This window comes from Megascapheus bottae, chromosome 10, assembly GCF_031878675.1.
Source record: "Megascapheus bottae isolate mThoBot1 chromosome 10, mThoBot2.hap1, whole genome shotgun sequence".
Classification (NCBI taxonomy): Eukaryota; Metazoa; Chordata; class Mammalia; order Rodentia; family Geomyidae; genus Megascapheus; species Megascapheus bottae.
Window position 1 is genome coordinate 29115151 of NC_143518.1, and position 26033 is coordinate 29141183.

The following is a 26033-nucleotide window of genomic DNA, read 5'->3' on the forward strand; positions in this document are numbered from 1 at the left end:
ACACACAAGTGCTCGCACACAGCGGGGGTTCTTTTCAGCCAACCCCAGAGTATTTTAAGTACAGAGCTGAAGGGGATGAGGGGATGTGTTGCATGGTGACTCATTCTGGTGGCAGAGACTGTGTGCATTGCAAAAGAAAATGGTTCAATGCAGGCTGTGTTTACATCAGAAAGCTACCAGAATGCACAGCTCCGTGATGGAGTGCTTGGGAAATGCGGGAGACTGGTCACTATGGCACGGTGTGGGTGGATGCCTGAGTAACACCTAAAGTGAGACTGGGACAACTGCCCTAATCATCCTTCAAGGACAACTGCTTACAGAGCATCTCTCTATACTTCATAATGGACCCCTTGTGTTCAATAGAAAAACAAATACTTCTCTGAAATAGCTCCATTTCTAAAGGAAGCCAGAGACACTGCATGGGAACAATAGAATATTCCTTTGCTACTTTTATCTGTAGCCATGCTGATACATTTCTACTTGTATTGAATATATCTATGTCCTATATGAGGACAATGAAAAGGAACTGTCATACCACAGCATGTTGGTAAGTTAAACTATTCCTACTTTTAGAGGAAAAGACCAGGTTACCTGCTTATCCAGCTCCTGATTAATGGGCTTCCAAAAGTGCCAACAAGAATCTAGAAAACATCCATGGTGTAGGGAGGCATGCTGGGAATCCTCTCCAATCAACCCCTCCCCCAAACAAACAAAAATCCTCTGTGTCCAATGATTAAATATGTGATAGTGGAAGTTACATAGCAGAGAGGAGAGAATATACAAAGAATCCTTTTTTGCTTTTTTTTTCCCCAGCAGGACCACAGAGGTAAATGGTTACTACAAGGAATTATGATTCATAGAAATAATTGGAAGACCTCTGGGGAAGTGAAGCCAAACTACTGTTAGAGCTTTCAGAACCACCTTAACCTATGCTTTTTCCATCAAGGTAAGTTGGTTCAACTTGGTTTTCCTTGGAAAATGGGCACAATGAGAACATCTCTGTGTGGTTAAAAAAAGTGAAGGATGGGGCCAGGAGTTTGGCCTAGTGGTAGAGTGCTTGCGTCGCATGCACAAAGACCCTGGTTCAATTCTTTGGTACCACATACATAGAAAAAAGCCAAAAGTGGTGCTATGGCTCAAGTGATAGAGTGTTAGCCTTGAGAAAACCCAAGGACAGTGCTCAGGGCCTGAGCCCAAGCCCAGGACTGGCAAAAAAAAAAAAAAAAAAAAAAAGTGAAGGCCCAGTCGGGCACCGTGGCTCATGCCAGTAATCCTAGTTACTCAGGAAGCTGAGGTCTGAGGATCTTGGTTCAAAGCCAGCGCTGGGCCCTGAAAAGCCTGTAAGACTCTTATCTCCAATTAATCACTAGGAAACAGGAAGTGGCACTGTGGTTCAAGGGATAGAGTGGTAGCTTTGAGCTGAAGAGCTCAGGGACAATGCCCAGGCCCAGAATTCAAGTCTCACAACAGACAAAAAAAAGTAAAAGTCCTGGAGAAGGTCCTGGTAGTTTACCAAGTCTATGCAAGGTCATAGCTTCAAATTCCAGTAGGAGGACAACCCAAGACAGTAGGTACTAGTTACTCGGGAGATTGAGGCAGGAGGATCACGTGAACCTGAGAGTTAAAGACTACCTGTAAAACACACGGACCCTGTCTCAAAAAGAAAGGAAAAAGTTCTTTTCTAGAATTTTCTGTTTGCTTAAAAGGCAACAGGTGAAAACCCTTCTGGGAGGCTAATCTTAGTGAGAGAAGATCTTACTACATAATTTCTCTGACAGAGAAACATAGGCAGATATAGGTCTGGAAAATTTTATGATGGACCCCTTTTGTGCTTGAAAATTTCAAGTCTTCTAGAGATCATGGAGAATTTCTCTTTCATGGTCTGTTTAACCTTCAGAATGTCATTATAGTTTTAGTTGAAGGCTGGGAGTTAAAGTAGTCTTTTTGGATAAAATTCCATGTGTTTAGTGCTAAAGATAACATCAGAGGCTCTGTAGTTCAAAATGTGCTTTGGTGATACAACATAGTTTCTTAGTGAGTATCTCCACGGTTTGTGGACCTGCTACCTTGCGGCAGGATATCCTATGGTTGAGAACTTTAGAGCTAAAACTTTTGATCAGTTTTCTAGTTCTGGCTTTTGGAGGAGCAAGAGGCAAGTATGATGCATGTGAAGTGTGACAGATAATACATATACTGAGAACATGCCCCTGTCCCTCTAAGTCTTACTTTTCCAAGAAAATAAGCTTCTGTTTCTTCAGTCTTTTTATATCATGGCATCCAACCCCCAGATCAGACCTGTTGCCTTCTCACCATGCTTTCACATGTACTGATCTTTTCCCAACAGGTGTTCAGGCTCTGAGGAATGGAATATTCCTGATGTTCATGGGTGATCTAGGCATGCCATTTTTATAAATTGCTATTATCCTAAAGCTATGTCTGCATGATTTCCTTGAGCTAAAGCCTAATACTGAAGTTAGATAAGTGTTTCAGATAAAAAAAAAGTCTTACATGTCAGGTACAGATGGCTCACACCTGTAATCCTAGCTACTCAGGAGGCTGAGATCTGAGGATCATGCTTCAAACCCAGCCTGGGCATAAAAAGACTGTGAGACTCTTATCTCCCATTAGCCACCAAAAAACCAGGAATGGAACTGTGGCTCAGAATGGTAGAGTGCTAGCCTTGAGCTGAAGAGCCCTGGCCCAGAGTTCAAGCCCTACAACCACCAACAAAAAATGGCATTCCTTCTCCTAAATCTAAATGAAATAACATGAAATCCATAAAACACTTCAGCTGAAGACAAGTGTCAAGCCTGAACTCCAGGGACTGTCCTGGGATGGCGCTGGACCAGGATCTAGGCTCTTCTAGCATTCATTCACTGATGTGACTCAACTGTGGTCTAAATGCTGCTGCTTTTTTTCCTACCACCCAACCTTAGGCTCCCCTCAAGTCCAGCCTTGCCTGGATGAGATTTTTATGTTCCTGACTTTCCCATGATCCATGCAGTTGCAGTCCCCACTGCTAATGGGCAAAAGGCTTGCAGATTAGATGCTCAGCAGAGGCAATCAGATTGGCACAGTTCAAAGTTTCCTAGCAGGTCATAGGTTGCCAGGAAACCTAAGCCTTGACTGCCTTGGCATAGGTTTCTTCCTCCAAGATAGTGAACAGTAAGCAGGGAGTCATGCAGGATTGAATGGCTGTCTAGTTGTTGGCTGGCACCAGGCCAGCACACACATTCAGGTAGGCAGGTAGACAGGTAAGCAAGCAAACACACAGAACAAAGAACCTTTTATGCTCCATAAATATGTCCACTTCTTTTCCATCACTCAAGAAACATTACATTTAATGTGGTTAGTTTATAAGGATCAAACCAAAGAGAAGTAATGAAGGAAGCCTATCTGGTTTTTATTTTACTTTGGGGAGGGGCAATGAGGCAGGAAAATGAAAAACAATTGCATTAACTTGATTACAACTTAATTTATACTCACTTCTCTATTGAGTAATGAGAATTTTTCTGTTCTCAAGGAGTAAGTCCTTTAGGCAAACTGGCTGTTGCAGTAATTCTGTTCTTGCTCGCTAGCAGCATATTGGTAAATTTCTTTTCTTTTGTATTAGTAAATTTAATTCTGTGTTTCAGACTTATCTTGCATCCAGTGGTCCCACTGGAAGACAGGTATCTTACGGAAATGTTTCCGGCAAACATAATAGCCTTCTGTTCAGGTACACAGTGTGACAATATCCATCCAGGTGTGCAACTTCTTGGCTCTGAAAGTCATCACTGTACCTTTCTTTATAGGATTACCACAGAAGACACTGCCTGTGGAAATAAGTAGAATAAGATTAGTATCTCTGAAGATTAGTATCTCTGAAGAATTCTCGCTTCATTTTAGCCTTCTGTCATTGTATTAGAAGCTGCATTAGTAAATGATAACTGCATTATCAGACATAGTGTAATTTTATGTGTCTATTTAATATGAGTAGTCTCTTTTTCCTGTTTAGTATTTTTTACAACTTAAAGAAAGAGGTCATGTTATTATCATCTTTGTTTTATAGATGAAGCACTAAACTCTTCATAAAATTCTTTATAAAAGTTTGATAAGTGAAGAGTTTAGGGCTTCTAGTCTTCAGTTGAATCCCTAAGACTAGAAGAAAGGAGACTGGGCCGGGAGTTTGGCCTAGTGGTTAAAGTGCTTGCCTAGCATGCACGAAGACCCGGTTCGAGTCCTTGGTACCACATACATAGAAAAAAAAGCCAGAAGTGGTGCTGAAGCTCAAGTGGTAGAGCGCTAGCCTTGAGAAAGTCCAAGGACAGTGCTCAGGCCCTGAGCTCAAGGCCAGGACTGGCAAAAAAAAAAAAAAAAGAAAGAAAGGAGACTATGTTGAAACCCCAGAAATTTAGCTCAAGAGATGAGAAACACTAGGTCTGACTGTGTCTTTAAAAGAGGTAAGTGCAATGACATCACCTGCTTTTAGAGTTAAAATGTTCTCTAAAATAGTGTAAATCTTCCATGGGTTACAGTTCAGAAACCTTTCCTGGCTTCATGTACTAATTTGTCAGTCATTTATCACTTACCTACTGTGTGCCTTAGAAAATGATGAGGTAACAAAGGACATTTAAGATAGGGTCTGAACCTGTTGGTAGCAAACCCATAGTGGAGGAGGCAAGATACTCAGGAATGTGAAAACAATAATGAAAGGTGATAAATGATTTTACTCTACAATGAATACCATAGACAAAAGGTACAATGGAAATTTAAAGAAAAGGTACTTCTTGTGTAGGAGGTGAGTCCTGGGAAGGAATATGATAGAACCGGGAAGACAGTGACACTGATTACACTGATTATTACAGCTTGCAGATCATGTTGTTGATTACTGGAGAATGGAGGCTGTCACTGCATGACAGGCTAGTCTATTACTAAAATTGCCAAGAAAGTACAAGCAGGGGTGGAGGGAGGGAGGGAGGGAGGGAAATAATCCTTTCTCAGAGTTCAGAAATCCTCCTGAAAATAATGACATTTGGAGAAGGAAGTGTTATAGAACAGGCAGGGGAAAATTATACCCAAAGCACACTAATGGGTATGTATTTGTTAAATCAGGTAGATAGAAGTTAATTGGGAACATTTAACTTTTTTTCAGGCAAAAGATTAGGTGCAAAGCCTAAGCTGTCTTTTCTAAGGAAGCACTAGAATAGATCAGGTCAAAGTTCACCAGGGAGCTATAATGTCACTCTTGGCCCCCTATGTTCATGAGGAACAGGATGGAAAAAGATCCTCAGTTCTTCAAGCAGAGTGCCTCAGTTCTCCTGACTGCTTCTCCACTGTCTGAGTGACACAAGGGTTCTGGGATGCAGCTACTATCAAGAAAGCCACTTAACTTCAAAGGACCATTGACTTACAAAAGAGCAGCCCTTCTCCTTTTATGTCTCCTGTGGCTTGGCAACATGTTTGCTTAAGAAAATGTCGGCATGTTTACAAAATGGCTATAGGACAGGTTTCAAATGATTTTAGAACATGACTGACAAAAGCCAAGCTATAGTCTCATTGGAGATTTGTCATAAAACATAACATATTTTCTTAGCTTTTTATATGAAAGGATGTAAAAGGAAAGTACTGGTATATGTAGATAATTAGTTTTAACTCCAAAACACAGGGTAGAAGGAGAATATGCTTCTTTATCTTCATTCTGGTACCATCCTTATAGTTATACTATATCTTTCCAAGCGAATATCCTTTTTTTTGTCAGGTGGGGGGCTGAAACTCAGGGTCTGGGCACTGTCCCTGTATCTCTTTGTATTCAAGGCTAGCACTCCACTACCTGAGCCACAGTGCTACTTCTGTTGTTTTTTCTTTTCTTTCTTTTTTTGGGGGGGGGCATGGTCAATTGGAGATGAAAGACTCACAGAGACTTTTCTATTAGGGTTGGCTTCTAACCAAGATCCTCAGATCTCAGCCTCCTGAGTAGCTAGAATTACAAGTGTGAGCCACTGGCACCTGGCTCAACTAAGTATCTCCCTCCACACAACCCCCCCCAAACATTACCTTTTTATCTTTTTATAGTTTACAGTTACAAAGAAGTAATATATGCATACTAACTTTTTGGTGAGATGAAAGCTCCTTAACTTAATAATATCATTTGACTAGCATATTGGCATAGGGGTGGATATGCTACCTGGTCCAGAAACTGTTGATTTTGTAAGAAGGCTATTTTTCAGACAGGGATATGGGAGTCCAATGAGGGAAAATGGCCAACACATTTCTAGCTAGGCTGGTCTCAGACAGAAGCCTTGTGCCTCAGTCTGTTTGCTTTCCAGCTATGATTCAGTTTGGATTGGCCTAAAAAAGCAAACACACATGAAGATAGAGGGTTTCATTGTGGAGAACTTCAAGAAAGGAAGGCAAAAAGTGAAGGTAGGAGGGAAGCAGAGAGGGTGAGATGGTGGGAGGGAAATCTGAAAAAAGAAAGATTAATGCCAGTTAGGGCTAGATTTGGCTGCAAGTGAAATAACAATGACTTTATTAAGGTGAAATTTTGCTTCACTCTCACAAGTCCAGAAGTAGATGGCCTATGTCTGTCGATGGCTTTGTTCCATTAAATCCTCAGGGAGCTAGGCTCTTCCAGGTCACCATTATACCTCGCTTTCATGGCCCAAGGTGGTGCCTAAGGTGCTGTGTATCACATCCGGGCTGGAGGGAAGAACCAGGAAAGAGAAAGGCATTAGGTTTACTGCCTTTTAAAGAAGCATCCAGTCTAGAAACTTTACCAGGACACTTCTGATCTCATGTTGTTGGGCAGAACTTACACAAAGGAAGCCGAGAAATACAGTTTTTGAATTTTAAGTGCCATGTATCCAACTTAAAAAATGAAATTCTTTCACTGCCTTTTGTCACTAAGATATGGGGAAATTTGATACATACTGATTTGTTTTTTATTCTTTAATACTTGTCTAAAATACAATCCTGAGACTTGAGGATGGTGGGGTGGGGGTGATTAACACTTATTTTTTCCATGAAAAAAAATCAATACCTTTCTTTCCTTTTCTTTTATATTTATGTATTCATTTATTTTTGTGCCAGTCCTAGGGCATGAAATCAGGAGCTGGTTGCTGTCCCTGAGCTTTTTTTTTTTTTCTTCCCATTTTATTGTTCAAGGCTAGTGCTGTACCACTTGAGCTACAGCTTGACTTCTAACTTTTTTTTCCTTTCTTTTGTTGGTTAATTGGAGATAAGAGTCACATGGAGTTTCCTGCTTGGGATGTCTTTGAACCTCACATCTCAGCTTCCTGAGCAGCCAGGATTATAGGCATGAGCCACTGGCTCCCAACTTCAAATTCTTTTCTTTGTAGTAATAAAGATAATCTAAGAATAAATCATTAGTAGGGGGTAGGCTTGAGCTGCAGAGCTCAGGGACAGCGTCCAAGCCTAGAGTTCAAGCCCCACGACCAACAAAAATAAATACATATATGTATATAGGTATATATATATTTATATGTTTATTAAAAAAACCATTAGAAGAGTCCAATCACAGGAGGTGCTCCAGTAACATCAGGGATACATAGTAGAAAGATACCCTGAAAAGAATATACAGAAAGCACATAAAAACAGGGCCTGATCCAATCAGTGACTTTGCCTCTTCTTCTCTATTGCTACAACAGTGACTCCAATCTCTGCCAGCCTTGTTGGGGGCCTGTGGGCTTTAAACAGCTGTTACCCATTCATAACATAGGTTGTGTTGACACATGACTTGTGATTTACTCAGTCCTAGCATATCAGTTGAAGTGTCTCTTTGAATAGGATATAAAAGGGTTTTAATGCAGTTCATATTTAATTATATGTTAATAGTTATGTGTAATGGATACATAATTTTTCACTTTCATTAGCTCTCAAGAGAAATATGGATTATTACTGAACTTTGAAAGTCTGTGTAAGTTGACACCTAACTCCTGTTGTGCATATGGGATGATTTCTGTCAATTCTTCAGGTGCTCCAAACTCTGTTTACCACAATGCTTTTCCAGGTGCCAGTTTTTATGGCTCTCCTCTTTGTTGGATAACACCTATTGGGACTTCAGGAGAAGAATTTCTTGACTTTGGGGAGTAAAGTTGACTGAGCCAAAGGATGCCCCAGCATTATATACTTCTTTGTGTCATTTATAACAGATATTATTGTATGTTCATGTGTCAATATTTGCTTGAACTTTAATGTTATGATAAAAGTCTTTTGTCACTTTGATATCCCTGTGCCTAATGCAATAGTGGGCATTTATAGGATGCACTCAATTAGTTGACTTGAGTAAACACATTGTTCTCATGTATGAACTTCTACAACCTAGAAATGAATAATGTATTATTTCTCAGTCTATGGACCATGAGCTGCCCGCATCAAATTTACCTGTTTAATGTTTTTAAAATGCAGACCTCCAGGCTTTGTTCTAGTCCTACTTGATCACACTCTTGGGGTAGGGCTCAGGAACATCCACACGAATGGCTTACCAAATAATTATTTGATTTTATTTATTTTTTAGTGATTTTAGGGATGGAACTCAGGGCTTGACACATGCTAGGCAAGTGTTCTTCCACAGAGGTACATCCTCAACTCAGCTTCATGATAGAGAATGTGAGTTTTCAGGCAAGACAGGGCAGCATGGATGTTATTTAGAGGATGTAAGAACAAGCTTAAGAGTGGACTTTCAGGATAAGACTATTTGTGTTCAGAAGCTATGTCAGTATGCTTGAACTGAGAGAAAAGAAACTTAGATTACTACTTGCTTCTTTGACATTTGAAAATTCTGTGGAAATCTTTGAAACCCATATTAACTGAGTTTAGTAATCTAGGTTATGTGTGTGTATAATGTGTGTGTACAATATGTGTGCACAATGTGTGTTTATGGTAGCACCTATGCACCAAGGATTTTAAAGAAATCAACTGTTATCAGTAACTGTTTATTCCCCCATCCCCCATCCCTATTTACACTGAAGAGACATAATGTTCTTGATATCTTGATCAAGGATTGAGTCTTTGATGGAATCTTGACTCTAATGTCATGCTTCCAAACTTAAGACATATGGTTCCCTATTAAATATATTCAAACCAAGAAAATGGGAAACTTTAATCCTTGTTTTCTTAAAAAAAAATAATCAAGTATCCAGTCTCTTTTGCCCCTAAGTTGAAAATACACATAGCATAAACATCTGTTTAGCAAGAAAAGTATGAAAGCCCCAAACAGGAAAGGCTTATTTTGAGTATTTTTATCCTTTCTGCTTACCTTAGTTATCTTTTAATTTCATTCCAAAGGTCTCTTCCTTTTCTAAGATTCTTTTCTTCCTCCCTCCCACTTCCTGTGGACAAGTGTGTGTTTGTGTGTGTGTGTGTGTGTGTGTGTGTGTTTCTCCCTTTCACTAAAGTCTCTAGTACTTACCCCTTTAAAAAATATCCCAAGACTGTGGATAATCACTGTTGTTTCTCTTTAAAGTATCGATCCTCATCATATTATCTCAGCAAACACTCTGTTATTAATAGCTCTTCTGAAAACAAATGAACAAAAACAATAGCAAAAACTTGGTCTTGGTGTACACACCTGAAATCCCAGGAGCCCGGAGGTCCATCACCTGCTTAGGTCAGATCTTGGGATCTTACATTTGAAGTTCCCTAATCACTCTGAGATCTTTCCAGGGTATTGGAGTAAAAAAAAATAAATCCTTTGCTGGTAAAATACAGAATATTTTAGCTGATAGCCCTTTTGTTACCCAAAGGTAGAATAGCTTTTGGATGATGTGAAAGTTGTTTTAGCTACATTAGGCTCCATATTTTTCAGTTTGAAAATGAGGATGAAGACAAATATATTTTATCATCTATGTCAGGTCAGTAATGTAAAGGACTTGAGATATAATAGAAATTCAGTAAGTGATAGCTTTTACCACCCAGCTTTAAGCTCTATCTGGTATTTTGTTTGTTTTGTTCTTTTTGGTTTCCAATGCCTGACTCAATAAAAGCACCTACAACATTTGTTAAATAAAGTACGTATTTGGTTGTTTACCATGTTCCAGATTAGAAATACATCCCAGTATTTTGAATATACTAAAATTGTATGGCATCCAGTATTTCCATCACATCTGGCTTTAAGTCTGTATCTTGTCTCAGGGATAGTCATGTCCTTTATCTACATTAGACATCTAGTAGGTAAGTTTGAGACGTAGGTCTCAAAGTGTGGTCCCCAGACCAGCACCATCAGTGTCATGTGGGTAAATGCCCAGTTCCTATGTAGAACTTCTGAATTGGAAATTCTTGGGTTGAAGCCAGTAATACACTTTTACAAGCTTTCCAGTCAATGTTGATGTGAGTCAAAATTTAAGAAGCCAAACCCCACATATATAGATATATTGCCTGTGCTATAATTAGAAATGATCTAAGCATATGATACCTGAGAATAGATGACTTATACTTAAAAGGTATAATCCATGGGAAAATTTAAAATTATGATACATAATTAATGTCCTTAAGATAGAGGATTTTCAGAAGCCCTAGTGACAGACAGATTGTGATAGATTGTGAGTTCTTCAGCTTGCTAGCCTCTCCTATGATCTGCACACATTGCTAGAAGAGCTCCTTGAACTGTGTTTTTTTTTGTTTTGTTTTTTAAATCAGGGTACCCATTATCCAGCAGTGGCAGAGTGGACTAGGATAGGCACTGACTCCAGGAAATCTCCATGTCTAGGCTGGCCTTAAATTCCTGTGTTAGTTAAGACACAAAACCCACCCATCTAGCAGATCCTCCAAAAGACACTTGAAGGAAGGAGAAGTTTTTTCTTGCTCACGTAACAGCCTGAAAGTGAAAGGTGCAGACTGGAAAGTTTCCTGTGCTATGTGAATGGTGTCTTCCTTTTCATGACAATCACAATCAATAGCATGTCTGCATTTCAACTAAGCTGTTAAGCACTGGGAACTCCTGATCTCCTTTCCCTCTCTCTCTTTTCCTCTCCCTCTCTCCCTCTCTCCCTCTCTCCTTCTCCCCCTCTCCCCTCTCTCCCTCTCTCCCTCTCCCTCTCTCTTTCTCTCCCTCTCTCCTTCTCTCCCTCTTTCTCTCCTCCCTCTCTTTCTCTCCCTCTCCCTTTCTGTTTTGCTTCCTGTCTTCCTTGTCTTCTTTCCCTTACCTTCTCTCTTCCTTTGCCTCCTTTTCTGAACTGATAGTAAAACTAACTAACAGGAAAGACTATGGGTTCTCCTGAAGTCAAATAACATTGTGGTAGATGAAAGTCCCCTCTTTATTCATTAGTACATTTATTCCTGGTGGTCATGATTTTACCCTGTGTCTTCAGTCTACTTACAAGGATTATAACTGGAATGGGCCTTGTGCCTTTTCATTTTGTCATTGAATAACTTGGTAACAGTGTTAATAGAAGATGCTTTTCCTGAATGTGTCTGGAGCCCGGGCTTCAAAAATCAAACAAACCTTGTCCAGATTCCAAGTCCCATCTATCAGATATTAGGGAAATGGGAAAATTACTTAATTTTCAATTTTCTGTATGTGCTGATACATTTTCAGTTTATTTGAAGATTAAAAGCATCTGGCAGGGCCCAACACATATTGGCCTTTTATCTGATGGCAACCCACTTCCTACCTTCCCCAAACCTTCTTCCATTCCTCTGTAAAGCGTAAATAGTGTTATGGGAGTGTAATGGGTTTTGATTTTCTGAATTTTAGGCTCTTTCCCATTTTGTACCTTTGGTAACCTGAGTTTGGAAAGCTGGATCCTCAGGTCTAGGCTTTGCCTCAATGGCTTAAGGAATGTTCCAGTTTTCACACCTTGGCCTATTGCACAGAATCAGTATTTTACTGAAAAGCTAGGAGAGGTTATTCTAGGCTCTTCCATGTCATACTTCATGTTCTCCTAGGATCATCCATGAAACTTGACATGAGGCAGTATCATTGCTTTCACTGAGAGTGGTAGGGAATCAGAAAAACTTCTACAAGAACAGATGTGCCCATGTTGGATGCATTTTCCCTACTAAGCAAAATTTGCAGATATAAGAAAGTACAGCCATTTATTTACTGTTTTTAATTTTTGGCATCTGTTGTGTGCCAAGCATTGATGAGAAAATAATAATAATAACAACAACAATAATAATAATAACAACCTCTACTTTCCAAAAGGTCACACATTGGCAGAAAGGTGAAAACTCATAACCTCCTTCATCTGAACGTTTTGTTCACTTTTGTTCTAAGACAAGGAGTTAGGCTGTAGAGCAAACTTAGGAAATGAGTTGAACAGTATCTCTGAAGCTCATAGGAATTCTCTCTGTCTGAACCTTGATGCACACATTAGGGCCCTGGGTTTGACAGCCTGCAAATTAAGCCTATCATGATTTGCATGCTGGCTTAATAGCGGTGTCCAGCCTTAGCAAACAGAAATGCAATTTTTAAGAAGTGACTTGAATCATGGAGCAGGAGACAGGTACAGCCTTGAGTCCCACCCCTACTTAGATCAAAGCTTTGTAAAGTCACTGATTGTTTAACAGCTAGAAGGGAGAGAAGACCAGAATTATACTCAGCAAATGTAGGAATGGAGCAGAGTTCTGTTTGTGTTTCCATGGTTACAGTGATAACAACATATTTATAGACCTTCCATCTCCAAGGAGCTCAGAGCACTTTAGAGACACATTATCTCTCTTTTACAGGAGGAAGAGAGAGAATACTGGGGAAGAGAAGGAGCTAGTGAGTGAGCAAGCAAATAAGAGAGACTGACAGACACAGGCAAAGAGACTCAGACAGTGTGGAGAAAAGGAAAAGGGGAAAGAAGGGAGGGAGAGAAGATAAAGGAGGGAAAGATGGACATAATGTGCTATTACTTACCTCTGTCCAAAAATGGCACAGAAGTAAGTGACCCAAGGTAGTATGGTAAGCCTGTGACAGATGGCAGATATTGGATGGACCTAATGGCTCTTATAACTCCTAGAATTTTCATTACTGGTCTTAGACAGATATCAGAACTGAAACTACTATCTCCTAGTCACCTGGATCTGTTCAGTGTCATAATAGAGATCAAATAACTATGAAAAGGCTGAATATAGTTTGGCTCAGCTACTGTTGATGGGAAATATGAGGACAGTTCTTCCATGGAGATCTAGGGTTAATGTCCAAAGCCATAGCCAAATAGTACCAAGGATGAGAGGCCTTGATGTCCTAATAACCTCAGAAAAAAATTTTTCCCACACATTCAGAAGACCTATAAGAACTAATGGGAATGATTTATTAAATGGAGCCAATTTCTAGGACCTTGGGATGTAATGCCTCTAGGTATAGCTTCCTGTTACACAATCTTAATCTATTAGGTATATAGCATGTGACTCAGAACTATTTGAAATCTAAAAGCACTTTTGTGAATCTCAAATCTACTTTTCCCCTGTAAACTATGTACAAGAAAAGCCCACGCTCTCTGGTGGAGGGCTCTCCACTTGAGGGAGAGAGAGAGGGAAGCTGACATGACTCTTAGGCTCCCTAACCTGGAGACATTATGTCCTTAATCTACTTTAGTCAGACTTTACTCACTCTGCTTCGGGCCTTTTGCTCTTATAGACCAGAAAATCACCCTCTCCACTACTTTACTCACTTCTCTACTTAGCCTTTGAATAATAAAAACTATTGACCTGTTCATTTTCCCTCCATCTCTCCCACCATCTCTTCCCCTCTCTTAGAGTACTCTGAAGAGTCAGTGTCTGCAGAGTACTCAGTTAACCCAGCCAGTAATCCCATGGCAACGCTGAGGGACAAGATACTGCATCCTTCAGGTCTTCAGTGCTCATTGTAAGCGAATCACAATGTTCCTATAACAACTTCTCTCTTGCCTTCCACCTAATTAAGTTTCAGAAACACTAAGGCTAAGAGGTCGTTTAGGCGTTAGAACCTTAGAAATCCTAGGCTCCAATATGACATTACATTGTTATTTCCCCAGGAAGCCAATGACCCCTTAGCTGCTGGGCTTAAGCTCCAAGAGGGAAAGAGCCCTGTATGGTTTGCTCCTCCATCTATCCTCTACCTCAAGCATAGTGCTAGCACAGACTAATATCTATAAATGAGAAAACCCTCTTGGCTATTTCCAAATCCCCTTCTGCTCATTCCTACGTAGCGTTCCACTGTTTCCCATCACAAGCTTTAACATATGCTGCAGCAATTCCTTATGTTTATAGGAATTTCTAGGTATCCTTGAAGGTGGCTTTTATAAATAGAAAATACTATTCAAATAATTACTATTGGATTGAAATGAATAGACTGTCTAAACCAGGCATGGTATGATGGTGCATGTCTGAAATCCTACCAACTGGAAGACAGAGGCTGGAAGACCATGACTTCATCACTAGCTTGGGCTGCATAATGAGATTTGTTTCAAAAACAAAACAAAATAGTTTATTAAAATGAAAATTGAGAAAACATAGCTTATTTTCCATCTATAATTATTTTTCACCAGCAGAATAGCAATTTGAAAGAGCTTATGAGTAACATTAAGTATATTTCAATATTTTAAGTTGTGATTATACATATCTCTGTATATATGTGTATCTATAATGTATACATATGTACAATTTACAAGAATTCAATGAATAAACAATATACATATCTATATGAACAAATGAAACTTTCTAGACTATTTTGGCACTTACATAGATTTAAGTCTATCATGTATAAAAGTATATAGTCCTACAATTTTTTTGTATGTTGTAACAGTAAGAAAGCTTAAAATTATAAATTCTGGCAAAAAACTTATAAATTCTACATTAAATTACTTGATAACATTACAAATTATAATTTGAACACCTTTATAACATAAACAAGCAAAACAAACTATATAAAATTGTTGAAATTTTGGTTTCTCAAATTTTTCTGTGGCTTACTTAAACCTTTCCATACTAATTTTCCATCTTTCCTGGTATTAAGAAACACACAGCCTCAGCAAGGAAAGACTTATGCTGCAGCAAATAAGTAAAACTGTTCATGAGAAAGTTTCTGTATGGACATAGCTTCTTGGTAATGGGACATACTGAGGCTTAATGGTTATAAACTCTTAGACTTTTGCATTATTGAACTTGTTCTCCTGGCTCCTTGTTACCCCATCTAATTCTTTGTTTACTCAGGAATTCTATCGCTTTCATCCCTGTTGTTCATTTGACTGGTTTTCATAAATATGTTTACATGTAATTCTCAGTGGATAGAATCCTAAGATTTGTAAATACCTTCTTGCTAATAATAAATATATTTGGTCTCAATAGTGTTTTCATTTAAAAAATAATTCTTAGTCCAAAATTTCGTATGGAATAATAAAAGACCCCGTATAGCAAAAACAATTCTTAGCAGAAAGAACAGCACAGGAGGAATTTCAACACCAAACTGAGGACCCAGATATTAAACCACAGACCTATGGCCACCTAATCTTTGACAAGGGAGCCAAAAAAATAGAATGGAAGAAAGACAGCCTCTTCAACAAGTGGTGCTAGCAGAACTGGTTAAGCACCTGAGAAAACTAAAGTTGGATCCTTCTTTGTCACCCTGCACCAGGATTAACTCCAAATGGATCAAAGACCTGGAGGTAAAAGCAGATACACTGAAAACTTTACAAGAAAGAATAGGAGATACACTAGGCCTCCTTGGCGCAGGTCAAAACTTTCTTAATAAGGACCCAGAAACACAACAAATCAGAGAAAGTCTGGGTAAGTGGGACTGCATTAAACTGCCGAGCTTTTGTAAGGCAAAGGACATAGCTAGCAAATTAACTATAAAGCCTACAGGGAAATGGGGACCAAGACATGAGAAAGGGTCTCAATGTTTGTGAAATAATGCACCCTCTATCTGGTGAATATAATGTAACCCTTCTATTAATTACTAGGCCAAGTGTGGTGGCTCATGCCTATAATCCTAGCTACTCAGGAGGCTGAGATCTGTGAATCAAGGTTCAGAGCCAGCCCGGCACAAAAGACCTTGAGACTCTTATCTGCAATTAATCACTAGAAGTGAGGCTGTGGCTCCAGGAATAGGGCGGTAGCCTTGAGCTGAAGAGCTCAGGGATAGCAACCAAGCCCAGAGTTCAAACCCCATGACCCCTCGCCCCCCCCCCACAAAATAATTCTTAGGACCATACCCCTCTAGGTACTTTTTAGTGTGTTACTGGGTTGAATTTTGCCCAGCTTGTCATGAAAGGATATTGGCTGATGAATCAATGAGGGTAGTCAGAGGAATATGTGAGGATTCGAGAATGCTTGTTGATAGCTAGTAGCTTTGAACTTGGAAGCTTCTTTGATAACAATGGAAACTAGTTTTCTACTGGCAGCAAACGAACAGATACAGGCCCAAATGGGATGGATTCTTATAGAACATAAAAGCAGCCACCCACCACAAATACCACCCACAGGTATAGTAAGACAACTGAAACATGTGGAATGACATAAACTCCTGTTTATTTTGGGACTGTGTGATATACTTTAATGCAGAAATTACCTTGCAGACTTGTTTGAACATAATTTATAAAAGTTATACACAGAATGGCTTATCTATTAAGGATCATATTCTCAAATTTGTACTTGTACTGACAGGCAAGGTTTTTGTGTTTTTCTTTTTCATTTTACTTGTAATTTTCTATGGCAGTCTCACTACAGCTCTACAGGTAATAACCCTCTCTTACTGAGGCTCACAGAGTTCTATACCTTAAACCTTCAACACCTTTTCAATCATTTGGGGAACAGCAGGGCGGGGCAGGGGGGCAATGATTTTAAAGTTTCTGATTCTCAAATCCTACTCTTGAGTAAATCAGAATCCTTGGAAGTGAAGTGTGCTTATGATTCTGTCTCTCTCTCTTTTTTTTGCCAGTCCTGGGCCTGAACTCAGGACTTGAGCACTGTCCTTGGGCTTTCTGAAGGCCAGAGCTCTACCACTTGAGCCACAGCAGCACTTCTGGCTTTTTTTCTATGTATGTGGTACTTAGGAATCGAACCTGAGTCTTCGTGCATGCTAGACAAGCACTCTACCACTAGGCCAAACTCCCAGCCCTAAGAAGCTCTTTTGAATGGAGGTATAATTGGCATTCAAGAAATTTCTTCTATCGGAGTGTAAAATTTGATAAGACCGATATACATAAACTCCCATGAAACCATTACCATTGTCAAGATAATGAATATATCCATTAAATTCCTCTCCTACAGTTTCTAAGTATCCTTAATCAACTCGGTAAGCCTTTTCCTTGCCTCTCATGCCACCAAGAATCTACCTTCTGCCACTGTAAGTTTGCATTTTTCTCCAGCTTTGAATAAATGTAATCATGCATTATGTGCTAAATTTTAAAACAAATCTGGATTTTTTTCTATTTGACATAGTTATTTTGAGATCATCCATGATATTGCATATATCATGGGCATTTCTTTTTTCTATTAAGGTGATTATGCCTTTACTATTCTTTTTTATATTTATTGTAAATGTGATGAAGTGGGGATTACAGTTTCATAAGTAAAGTAATGAGTACCTTTCTTTTTAAAGAGTTACCCCCCTCATTTTCTCTCACTTATCCCTATGCAACCCTTCCTCCACAAGTTGTAAAGTTCATTTCCCACATAATGTCTACGAGTTTCATTGTTGCATTAGTTCATCCTTTGACCTGCTATTTCTGTGATTCCCTTTCCCTTCCACAGATCAGATAAACATATATAAAATAAAGGATACAGAAAACCAAAATGGAAAAAAGTAGAAATAACAGCATGCAGGATATAGTAAGAATCTCTTGTTTCCAATTCTTGAAGATCATCTTTCTATGCTTCATTATATATGGTCCTATGTACTTAGTGATTGGGAATTGTGATACCCTGTTAAGAATATCATAGACATATTCTAATAATTACAAATGAGGGAAACCATGCAACCTACATTTCTTTGGGCCTGGTTTGCTTTGCTTAATATAATTTTTTCAGGTCTTTGAATGTCCTTACAAATGAAGGAATATTGTTCTTTCTGATGGGAGCATAGGACTCCATTTTGTGTGTGTGTATGTGTGTGTGTGTGTGTGTGTATGTGTGTGTATGTGTGTGTGTACATGTATGTATACATACTACATCTTCTTGATCCTTTCCTCTACTGAGGGGCATTTGGGTTGGTTCCATATCTTAGTTATGGTGCAATACTGCAGTGAACACCGTTGTGCTGGTAGCTTTGTGGTCATTTTGGTAAATGCCCAGGAGTGGGATTGCTGGGTTATCAGAGGGCATACTGCCTTGCCGAGTGATTGAACAAGTTTACAGTTTACACTTCCCTTTCATGAGTCTTCCTTCCTTTCTTCCTTCCTCCCTCCCTCCCTCCCACTCTCCCTCCCTCCTCTCTCTTTCTCCTTCTTTCTTTTTTTCTTTCTTTCCTTCCTTCCTTCCTTCCTTTTGCATACCTTTATTATACAAGGGGATATTTCATCAGGACATTTCCATGCATGATTACAGCATATTCAAACCAATGTCCCAAATACTGTCTCTTACCCCTTCTCACTTACACAGTTTCAGGGGCTTCAGTGTTCTGTTTTCATATTTACTGACAAAAATAATTGAACTTTTCTCTTTCATGGTAGTTAGACCTTTTTTTGTACTCACATTTTCTTTCCTCATTGTTGTCAAGTGTAAGGCAACTGTCTGAGCCCAGTGTTTCAGATGCTCCCAACATTTCATTCCTGAAGAGTATGGGGAATTCTGCAGGCTGGCTCAATGCAGAGCATAGGAAAGGTTCATGGGTTTAGGGGTAGCTTATATTGTTCTCCCCCAGTTGTCTCGGTTTCCAGCATTACCTTTGCATGTCTTCACACTCTATGCTTTGAAGTCTGAGAACCAGAATAGGATGTGTTAAAGAGTGGCTGTCCTTACTGATCCTTTTGTATCTTTCATTCCTGGTGACTGGAGTCAGTACAGCTGGCATGTACCAAGTTCTCAACCCCCTGCTGTTTACATGCCAGAAATATTTCTGCAACTGGATTGAATTTGGTAAATCTGTTACAAATAAAATTTCTTGGATCAATATTTTACTTTCTTGGATTCAAATAGGATGTGCTTATTCTTTTGGCTGACAGTTTGCATTGCTTAAGAAATGGAGATTCCAATAGATTTATTTCAGGCTCTGATTTCATCACAGACCCTTAATTTGGGCACCTTGTAAAGGCTCCAAACATAGAGCATTCATGAGATAAAATTGTTTGAGATATGGGACCAGGAGTGTGGCCTCGTGGCAGAGTTCTTGCTTAGCATGCACTGGTTTCTATTCATCAGTACCATATACACAGAGAAAGCCAGAAGTGGTGCTGTGGTTCAAGTGGTAGAGCCCTAGTGCTGAGAAAGATAAAAAACAGTGCCCAGGCTCTAAGTTCAAGCCCCAGGACTAAGAACAACAACAATAAAAGTTTGAGAGCTCCACTGAAGGAGCTTCTTACTTCTCAGGGTCTTTGATTCAAGGAGGCCTGAGTTTGATCGTGTCATTTACTCTCTAACAAATCTGTTCTCCTGTTCCATTCTCAGACATAGAGGTATTTGAAAAGTATGGTTTTTGAGGAATGACTTACATTGCTAGAAGGCAACAAGGTTGATATCCATATCAGTATACTGTAGCAAAAACTTTTGGTAAAGAACTTTTAGATAGGTTTTTTTTTAATTAGCTTTTAGTAGTTTTCCAAAAGAGTTACCATTCAACAAAGCAGTTTATACTTTGACGATGTTTTCAGTTTTAAAATCTGCCTGGGAAGTAAATTACTTAATAATGATATATATGCATATTTCTATCATATATTACTAATATCATGCTTTAAAAACATTTTTATTGTAAAGGAGATGTATAGAAGGGTTATAGTTACATAAATAAGGTAATGAATACATTTCTTTTTGAACAGTGTTACATACTCCTTCATTTTCTCCTGCTTCCTTCACCTCACCCCTTACTCCCCTGTCCCTCAAGTTGTCAAGTTCATTTCCAGCATAGTGTCTAGTGAGTATTACTGATGCATTGGTTCACCCACAGAAATGGTGTACTAAGGGTGATGCCATGCTTTTGTTAGTAATAACAATGACCATCCTTTCTGTATGTTTATTGAAAGTATAGAATTAAGAAGGCTTTGTTTACTCCTTGGTTTATACAATGAATAGTGTGATATCTTTAAGGAAAAACAAAAACAATCATTCTTTAGAAATACTGTCAACTTGAACAAGTAAATTATGAAAATGAAATTGAAAAATCAGTAAGATTTATTGGCTGATTTATTGTTGGTAGACATTGACCTCTTTATAGACTTAAATTTTAACTTTTATATGAATATGTTGAGGGTAAAGTACAGAATCCAAGTATGCAGCAGGATCCTGGCATGGTGGATTGTCACAGTGCTGAGAGCCAAGAGTCGGAACTCTACTGTCACTTTAGTTGCTAACTGGAATTTAGTGGGCAACTGGAATCTTCTTAGTTGTTAATCGCTGACCTTAGGCAGAATGTAAAAAAAAGTATATGTGGATCTCAGCTTTTGCAAGATGAGGAAATTATATGAAATAATTTAGTAGTTTCCTTATAGCTTAAAAATTCTGCATTTTATAGGTAATTCATTTGGATCTCAATTTTGCAAACTGAGGGAATTATACTTCTTTAGTAATTTCCATATAGTTTAAATACTGTACATTTTATAAGTAAAATTTTATTTAGTCAGCCATTTAACACAAGAAACTCAAAGAAAGCTAATGATTGTATATAGTGAATTCCACCATCACAAGAGGGATACTGTGTTCATAGGTCATGTGCTTCATTGAAGCCTGTCAGTGGTGAATCTGAAATTTGTTATATTCCTACTTTCTATCCCTTTTAGAAAAATATTTGTTGACGTTTTAAGCTTAGCTATCATCACAAAGTCACTGAATAGAGTCACAGTCTGATTTTTTCAATCTTCTCATATTGCCTGAAAATAGCTACATTGATATATCTGGGCCTGGCAGGTCACGCTAGCCTCCACAAAGGCCAGGAAATAAAACTTCATCCAACCACACAAGTCATTTCCTAATTTTTCCTTAGGATGGAGATACTTTGATCATATATATTAACGGTTTAAGTAGATATTATTTTGAAATACAAATATTGTAGCAATATTTGCAAAAGAAAATCCTAGGTAATTTTCTTACTTATATTTATGACCTTTAAAACCTACTTAGGAAGTAAACTATTTTAACAACATACTGTCTGAGACTTGCAGTCTTGCTTGTTTACTTCTTTGTGCCAATACTAGGACCTGGGCACTGTCCCTTGGCTTTTTTTTTTTTTTTTTCCTCATCAGCCGTGGGGCTTGATTTCTGGGCCTGAGTGCTTCAGCTCTAGGCTACCGCTCTACCACTTGAGCCACAGTGCCACTTCCACTTGGCTTTTTTTTTTTCAGTTTTTTCCCTCTTGACTGATTTTGAAAGAATATACTCAGATCTCAGCCTTCTCAGTAGCTATGATTACAGGTGTAAGCCACTATTTATTATCCCAGCTTATCTATGTCTGTCTGTCTGTCTGTCTGTCTATCTATCTATCTATCTATCTATCTATCTATCTATCTATCTATCTAGTGGGTCATGGGGCTTGAACTCTGGGCCTGGGCACTGTTCCTAAGCTCTTCAGCTCAAGGCTACCACCCTACCACTGAAGCCACAGCCCCACTTCCTGTTTTCCAGTGATTAATTGGAGATAAGAGTCTCAAGGTCTTTAGTGCCCGGGCAGGCTTTGAACCGTGATCCTTTCATCTCAGCCTCCTGAGTAGCTAGGATTACAGCCACCACGCCTAGCTTATTTTGTAGTTTTTAAATTTAATTTTATTGTCAAGGTGATGTATAGAAGGGTTACAGTTACATAAGTGAAATAATGAGTACATTTCTTGTTGAATATTGTTGCCTGCTTCCTTGATTTTCTCCCACTTCTCCTCCTCCCACCCCCATCACCAAGTTGTAAAGATCATTTCTAACATATTGTCTTGTGAGTACCAGTGTTGTATTGGTTTGCTCTTTGTCCTTTGTCTCACCATTTTGTCACTCCCATTTACCTCCCCAATTCAAAGACCTAAGGTACCAAAATAAAATACAGTGACAAGGGATAAGTCAAAGGACAGAAAAAAAGAAGAAATAAATAACTTCATACATTAAAAACAACAACAAAGAAAAACCTCTCATTTCCATATCTTGGAGTTCATTTCTCTTAGCCTCATCTTATATGGTTGTATGTCCATAGCTATTGTTTATCCTCTACATGTATCACATGTTAAAATTTACAGTTTTTCTCCAAAATTTTATAAAGCAGTTTTTGGAGAGAAGATCTGTACCAAAAGTTTGGCTTTTCTGTCACCTTCGTATCAAGGTCATAACCCCCTGTGGCAACTGAGACAAAAAGGACATTAGGTAACATTCAGAGTACAGATCTCTGGCACAGAAGCCTCCATGAGCACCAAATCCTGCTTTAGGCACAGAGCTCAGCGATATTGACTTTGGCATTGTCTCTACCTTGTCAGGCCAATAAAGTTAACTGACATAGAAAATTGAATTAATTTCACAACCCAGTTACCCCTGGCCCTCCTTCTTTGATTTGGGTTATAGTTTTGTCTTGTCTGGCTATATGTTGGAAGACTTTTTCTTCTATTCATCTGTATTCATCATTTGTGTGTGTGTGTGTGTGTGTGTGTGTGTGTGTGTGTGTGTGTGTGTGTTGATACTGGGACTTGTAAAAGCTTCATGCTTGTTAGGCAGGCATTCTACCACTTAAGCCATGCCTCTAGCCCTTTGTTCCTCTTTTTGTTTTTTGAGATCTGGTCTGAATCACAAGCCTCCTATTTATATTCCTCATTGAAGCTGGAAAGACAGATACATACATCAACATGCCCAGCTAATAATTGGGATGAGGTCTTTAGAACACACTGTCTAGGATTGCCTTGTACCTTAGTCATCTCAAACTTTGCCTCTTAAGTAGCTAGTAATAACTCTTTTTTTTTTTGCCAATTCTGGGGCTTGAACTCAGGGCCTGGGCACTGTCCCTGAGCTTCTTTTACTCTACATTCTTAGCCCCAACCATACCCATTGTGTCTTCCTTTCTGGGCCAGGACCTCTAGAGTTCCATGCATGGAAGTCAGGCTTCCTGAGTACATCACCCTTGTTGGCACTTAAACTTGACTGTTTAAGGAAAAGTAAACTAGTATTTACACTATGAAGCACATCTAATAGTGTTCTCACCACAGTCACGACCTGTGTATTTTCTCAGAGTGCCTGAGAAAATCATTCCAACAAGTGTATGATTTTTGGCCTCTTAGGTCAGTCTGGGGTTTCAGTTGAAAATGAAGTAGTGCTAGATCCTGGATCCAGACATGTGTGCGTATCCAGTTTGTTGGGGGAAAAAGGTTAACATGGATCTAGCTGTATACTATAGGGGAAATGTTACAGCAGCTGCTTGGACAACTTACAGGACATCTATTAACCTTGCACACTTTATAGGTGATAGGGCAGTTGTGCCCAGTGAAAGGGGTACCAAGGTATTTCAGCTAAGCACTAAAATACTTCCTATAGAACTCTTTATTACAGGTGAGGAAGCATAGTCTCTGAAAGGGTAGGTGGCTTCCTACAGGCACATGGCTAGTTAAGGGCAAAAATAATGCAGGGACCTAGGTTTCCAGACTTGTAGTTTATAGGCCAAGGGTCTTAATCACAGCCTCACTCCTGGCTTTGGGCAAACTGCCTCTCTGCTATCCAATTTCACTCTCTTCAGATAAAATGACACTTGGCTTAGTTGATCCTGGTTGAGAATTCAGGCACCCAAGAGAAAGGTGTGCACTAGGTGTTTTTGTTTCTAGAAGATATACTCTGAGAGGCCGATTTTCTCCACTTGTACTTGCATTCCTTACTTGACTCTTGGAAATGGAAACTTCCTGATCAGAATTTATTAGAGGTAGCTGTATACAAGTTTCAGCAATCAGCTAAATTCTTTGAGCATGTAACATCTTCCCTTTCAAGCTGTTCCCAAATAGTTGAGAAGGTGACTGCACTCTGTGAAACTGGGAAAGGAAAGCCACTTCACAGAGCCAAACCATTCTTGATGTGATTCAGATGGATAGTTTGATTAGGATATTGAGAAAGAGCAATGATTTGAGTGTTTTCTAATTTACGCAAACGTGAAAGTTGGAATGACTGTGAACTTTGAAGATTGCACAAAAGCAATAGTTACCTTGTTGATTTTTTACATTCTGTGGGGTTTTTCATTGACACAATGAATAGTTGAAATTTAGTTTGGGCACACCTGTCGTACCAGATTTCAGAAGTCACGAAGGTAGTACAGCATTAGATCTCTTTCACTCATGTGTATTAAATTTACCGCACCGGCACCACCATCCTAATGATTCCTTTCTTCTCCCATTTTTAGTTCATTGAAAGATTATTTTGAGCCAGACACCTGTGGCTCACACCCAGCTTCTCAGAAGGCTGAGATCTGGAGGAGAGAGTTGTTGGCCAGTTCCAACAGGAAAGACTGACAGACTTTATCTCCAAAATTAGCCATCAAAAATGAGGATAGGAGGGAGGGGTCAAGTGGTAGAGCAAGAGGCTAACTAGTGCAAGCTTCATAATTCAAACCCTAGTACTGCCAGAAATTATTTTTAAAGCTGCACCTACCATCTTGTACATTCCTACTGTATATCCTAATAACTGTAATGTTACTGTGCTCGTAATACTAAAAGGATGAACAATAACCATATTACTCATGAAGTTTTATGCATCTTTTCTATAACTTGCATTCATTTATTAATAGCTTCGGAATAGCTTCCCATGATTATTGTTATTAATTTAATAATATTTTTGTAGTAGGGAGCCAAAGTGTTTAGATACATACATTTATACATATTATTTACTTCACTCATGTGTCATTCATTGGCAGATGTTGCTCTCGACATTTTATCTATTGCAACTGGCTCTCCAGTTCACTGATAAAAATAAATCTTCATTCTTATGGTGAATCTCTGAACTGGAATTGATTGACAAGAAAGCATACTTTAGGCTGGGAGTTTGGCTTAGTGGTAGAGTGCTTGCCTAGCATGCACAAAGACCTGGGTTTGATTCCTCGATACCACATATATACAAAAAAAAAAGCTGAAAGTGGTGCTGAGGTTCAAGTGGTAGAGTTCTAGCCCTGATAAAGTCCAAGGACAGTGCTCAGGCCCTGAGCTCAATCCCAGGACAGGCAAAAAAAAAAAAAGCATACTTACTTGATAATATAGACCACACAGTACCCAGCATCTGTGAATAGTTATCTTTCTCTGATTCCTAATAACCCTGTGAATTATCATTTCAGTTTATAGTTTATTAAGATGCCGTTCATAAATCATAACATTTGCTATTGTAAATGAACAAGTTAATGCTTTTTAAAATGTTTAATGTACCTATACAGTTATGAAAATATCACCTCAATTCAGCTTCAAAATATTTCCATCTCCCAAAATTTCCCTAGGCATGATTTCTTGCTTTATTGAGATATAATTGAATGCTATGAAATGATTTGGATTTAAGTCAATCAGTGTCAATGAGTATGTTTCAAGACATGGGACATTTCAGCCATCCTGGAATATTTCCTTATGCTCTCACCCAGTCAGTTATGTCTCTTACCACTGGTCTGATTTGTATTACCGAGGGCCCTAGGATTTCATGTAAATTGAATAACATGCTACATTTATAATCTTCTTGCAGCATATATCAGGAGTTTGTTACATTTTACTGCTGTGTATTATTCTATCATATGATTGTGTCAGTATTTTTATCCATTCTTCTGTTGAATATCTGGATGGTCTCCAACTTAGCTACTGTGAATAAAGTTGTATGAACATTCTTGTTGAGGCCTATTGTTTGGTTATAAGGTAGATGTTCATTTTAACTTTTTAAGAAATGGCTACACTGTTTTCCAAGTAGTTGTATCTAAATTATATATTAATCAGAGAGTCCTTCTTATTCTACATCACCTGCAGTATCTAGTATTACAAACCTTTATTTATGAGATTTTGATGGGA

At 38.8% G+C, this 26033-nt stretch overlaps 1 long non-coding RNA gene across 2 annotated transcripts in view; it reads left to right on the forward strand.

The window, feature by feature from the left end:
- The window catches only part of LOC150057809 (uncharacterized), a 267348-nt gene that overhangs the window by 4122 nt on the left and 237193 nt on the right, over positions 1–26033 (forward strand). For both annotated transcript variants that reach the window (XR_016536787.1, XR_016536788.1), the window contains exon 2: positions 817–946. This is a non-coding gene — a long non-coding RNA (uncharacterized LOC150057809). The remainder of the gene's footprint in view (positions 1–816; positions 947–26033) is intronic.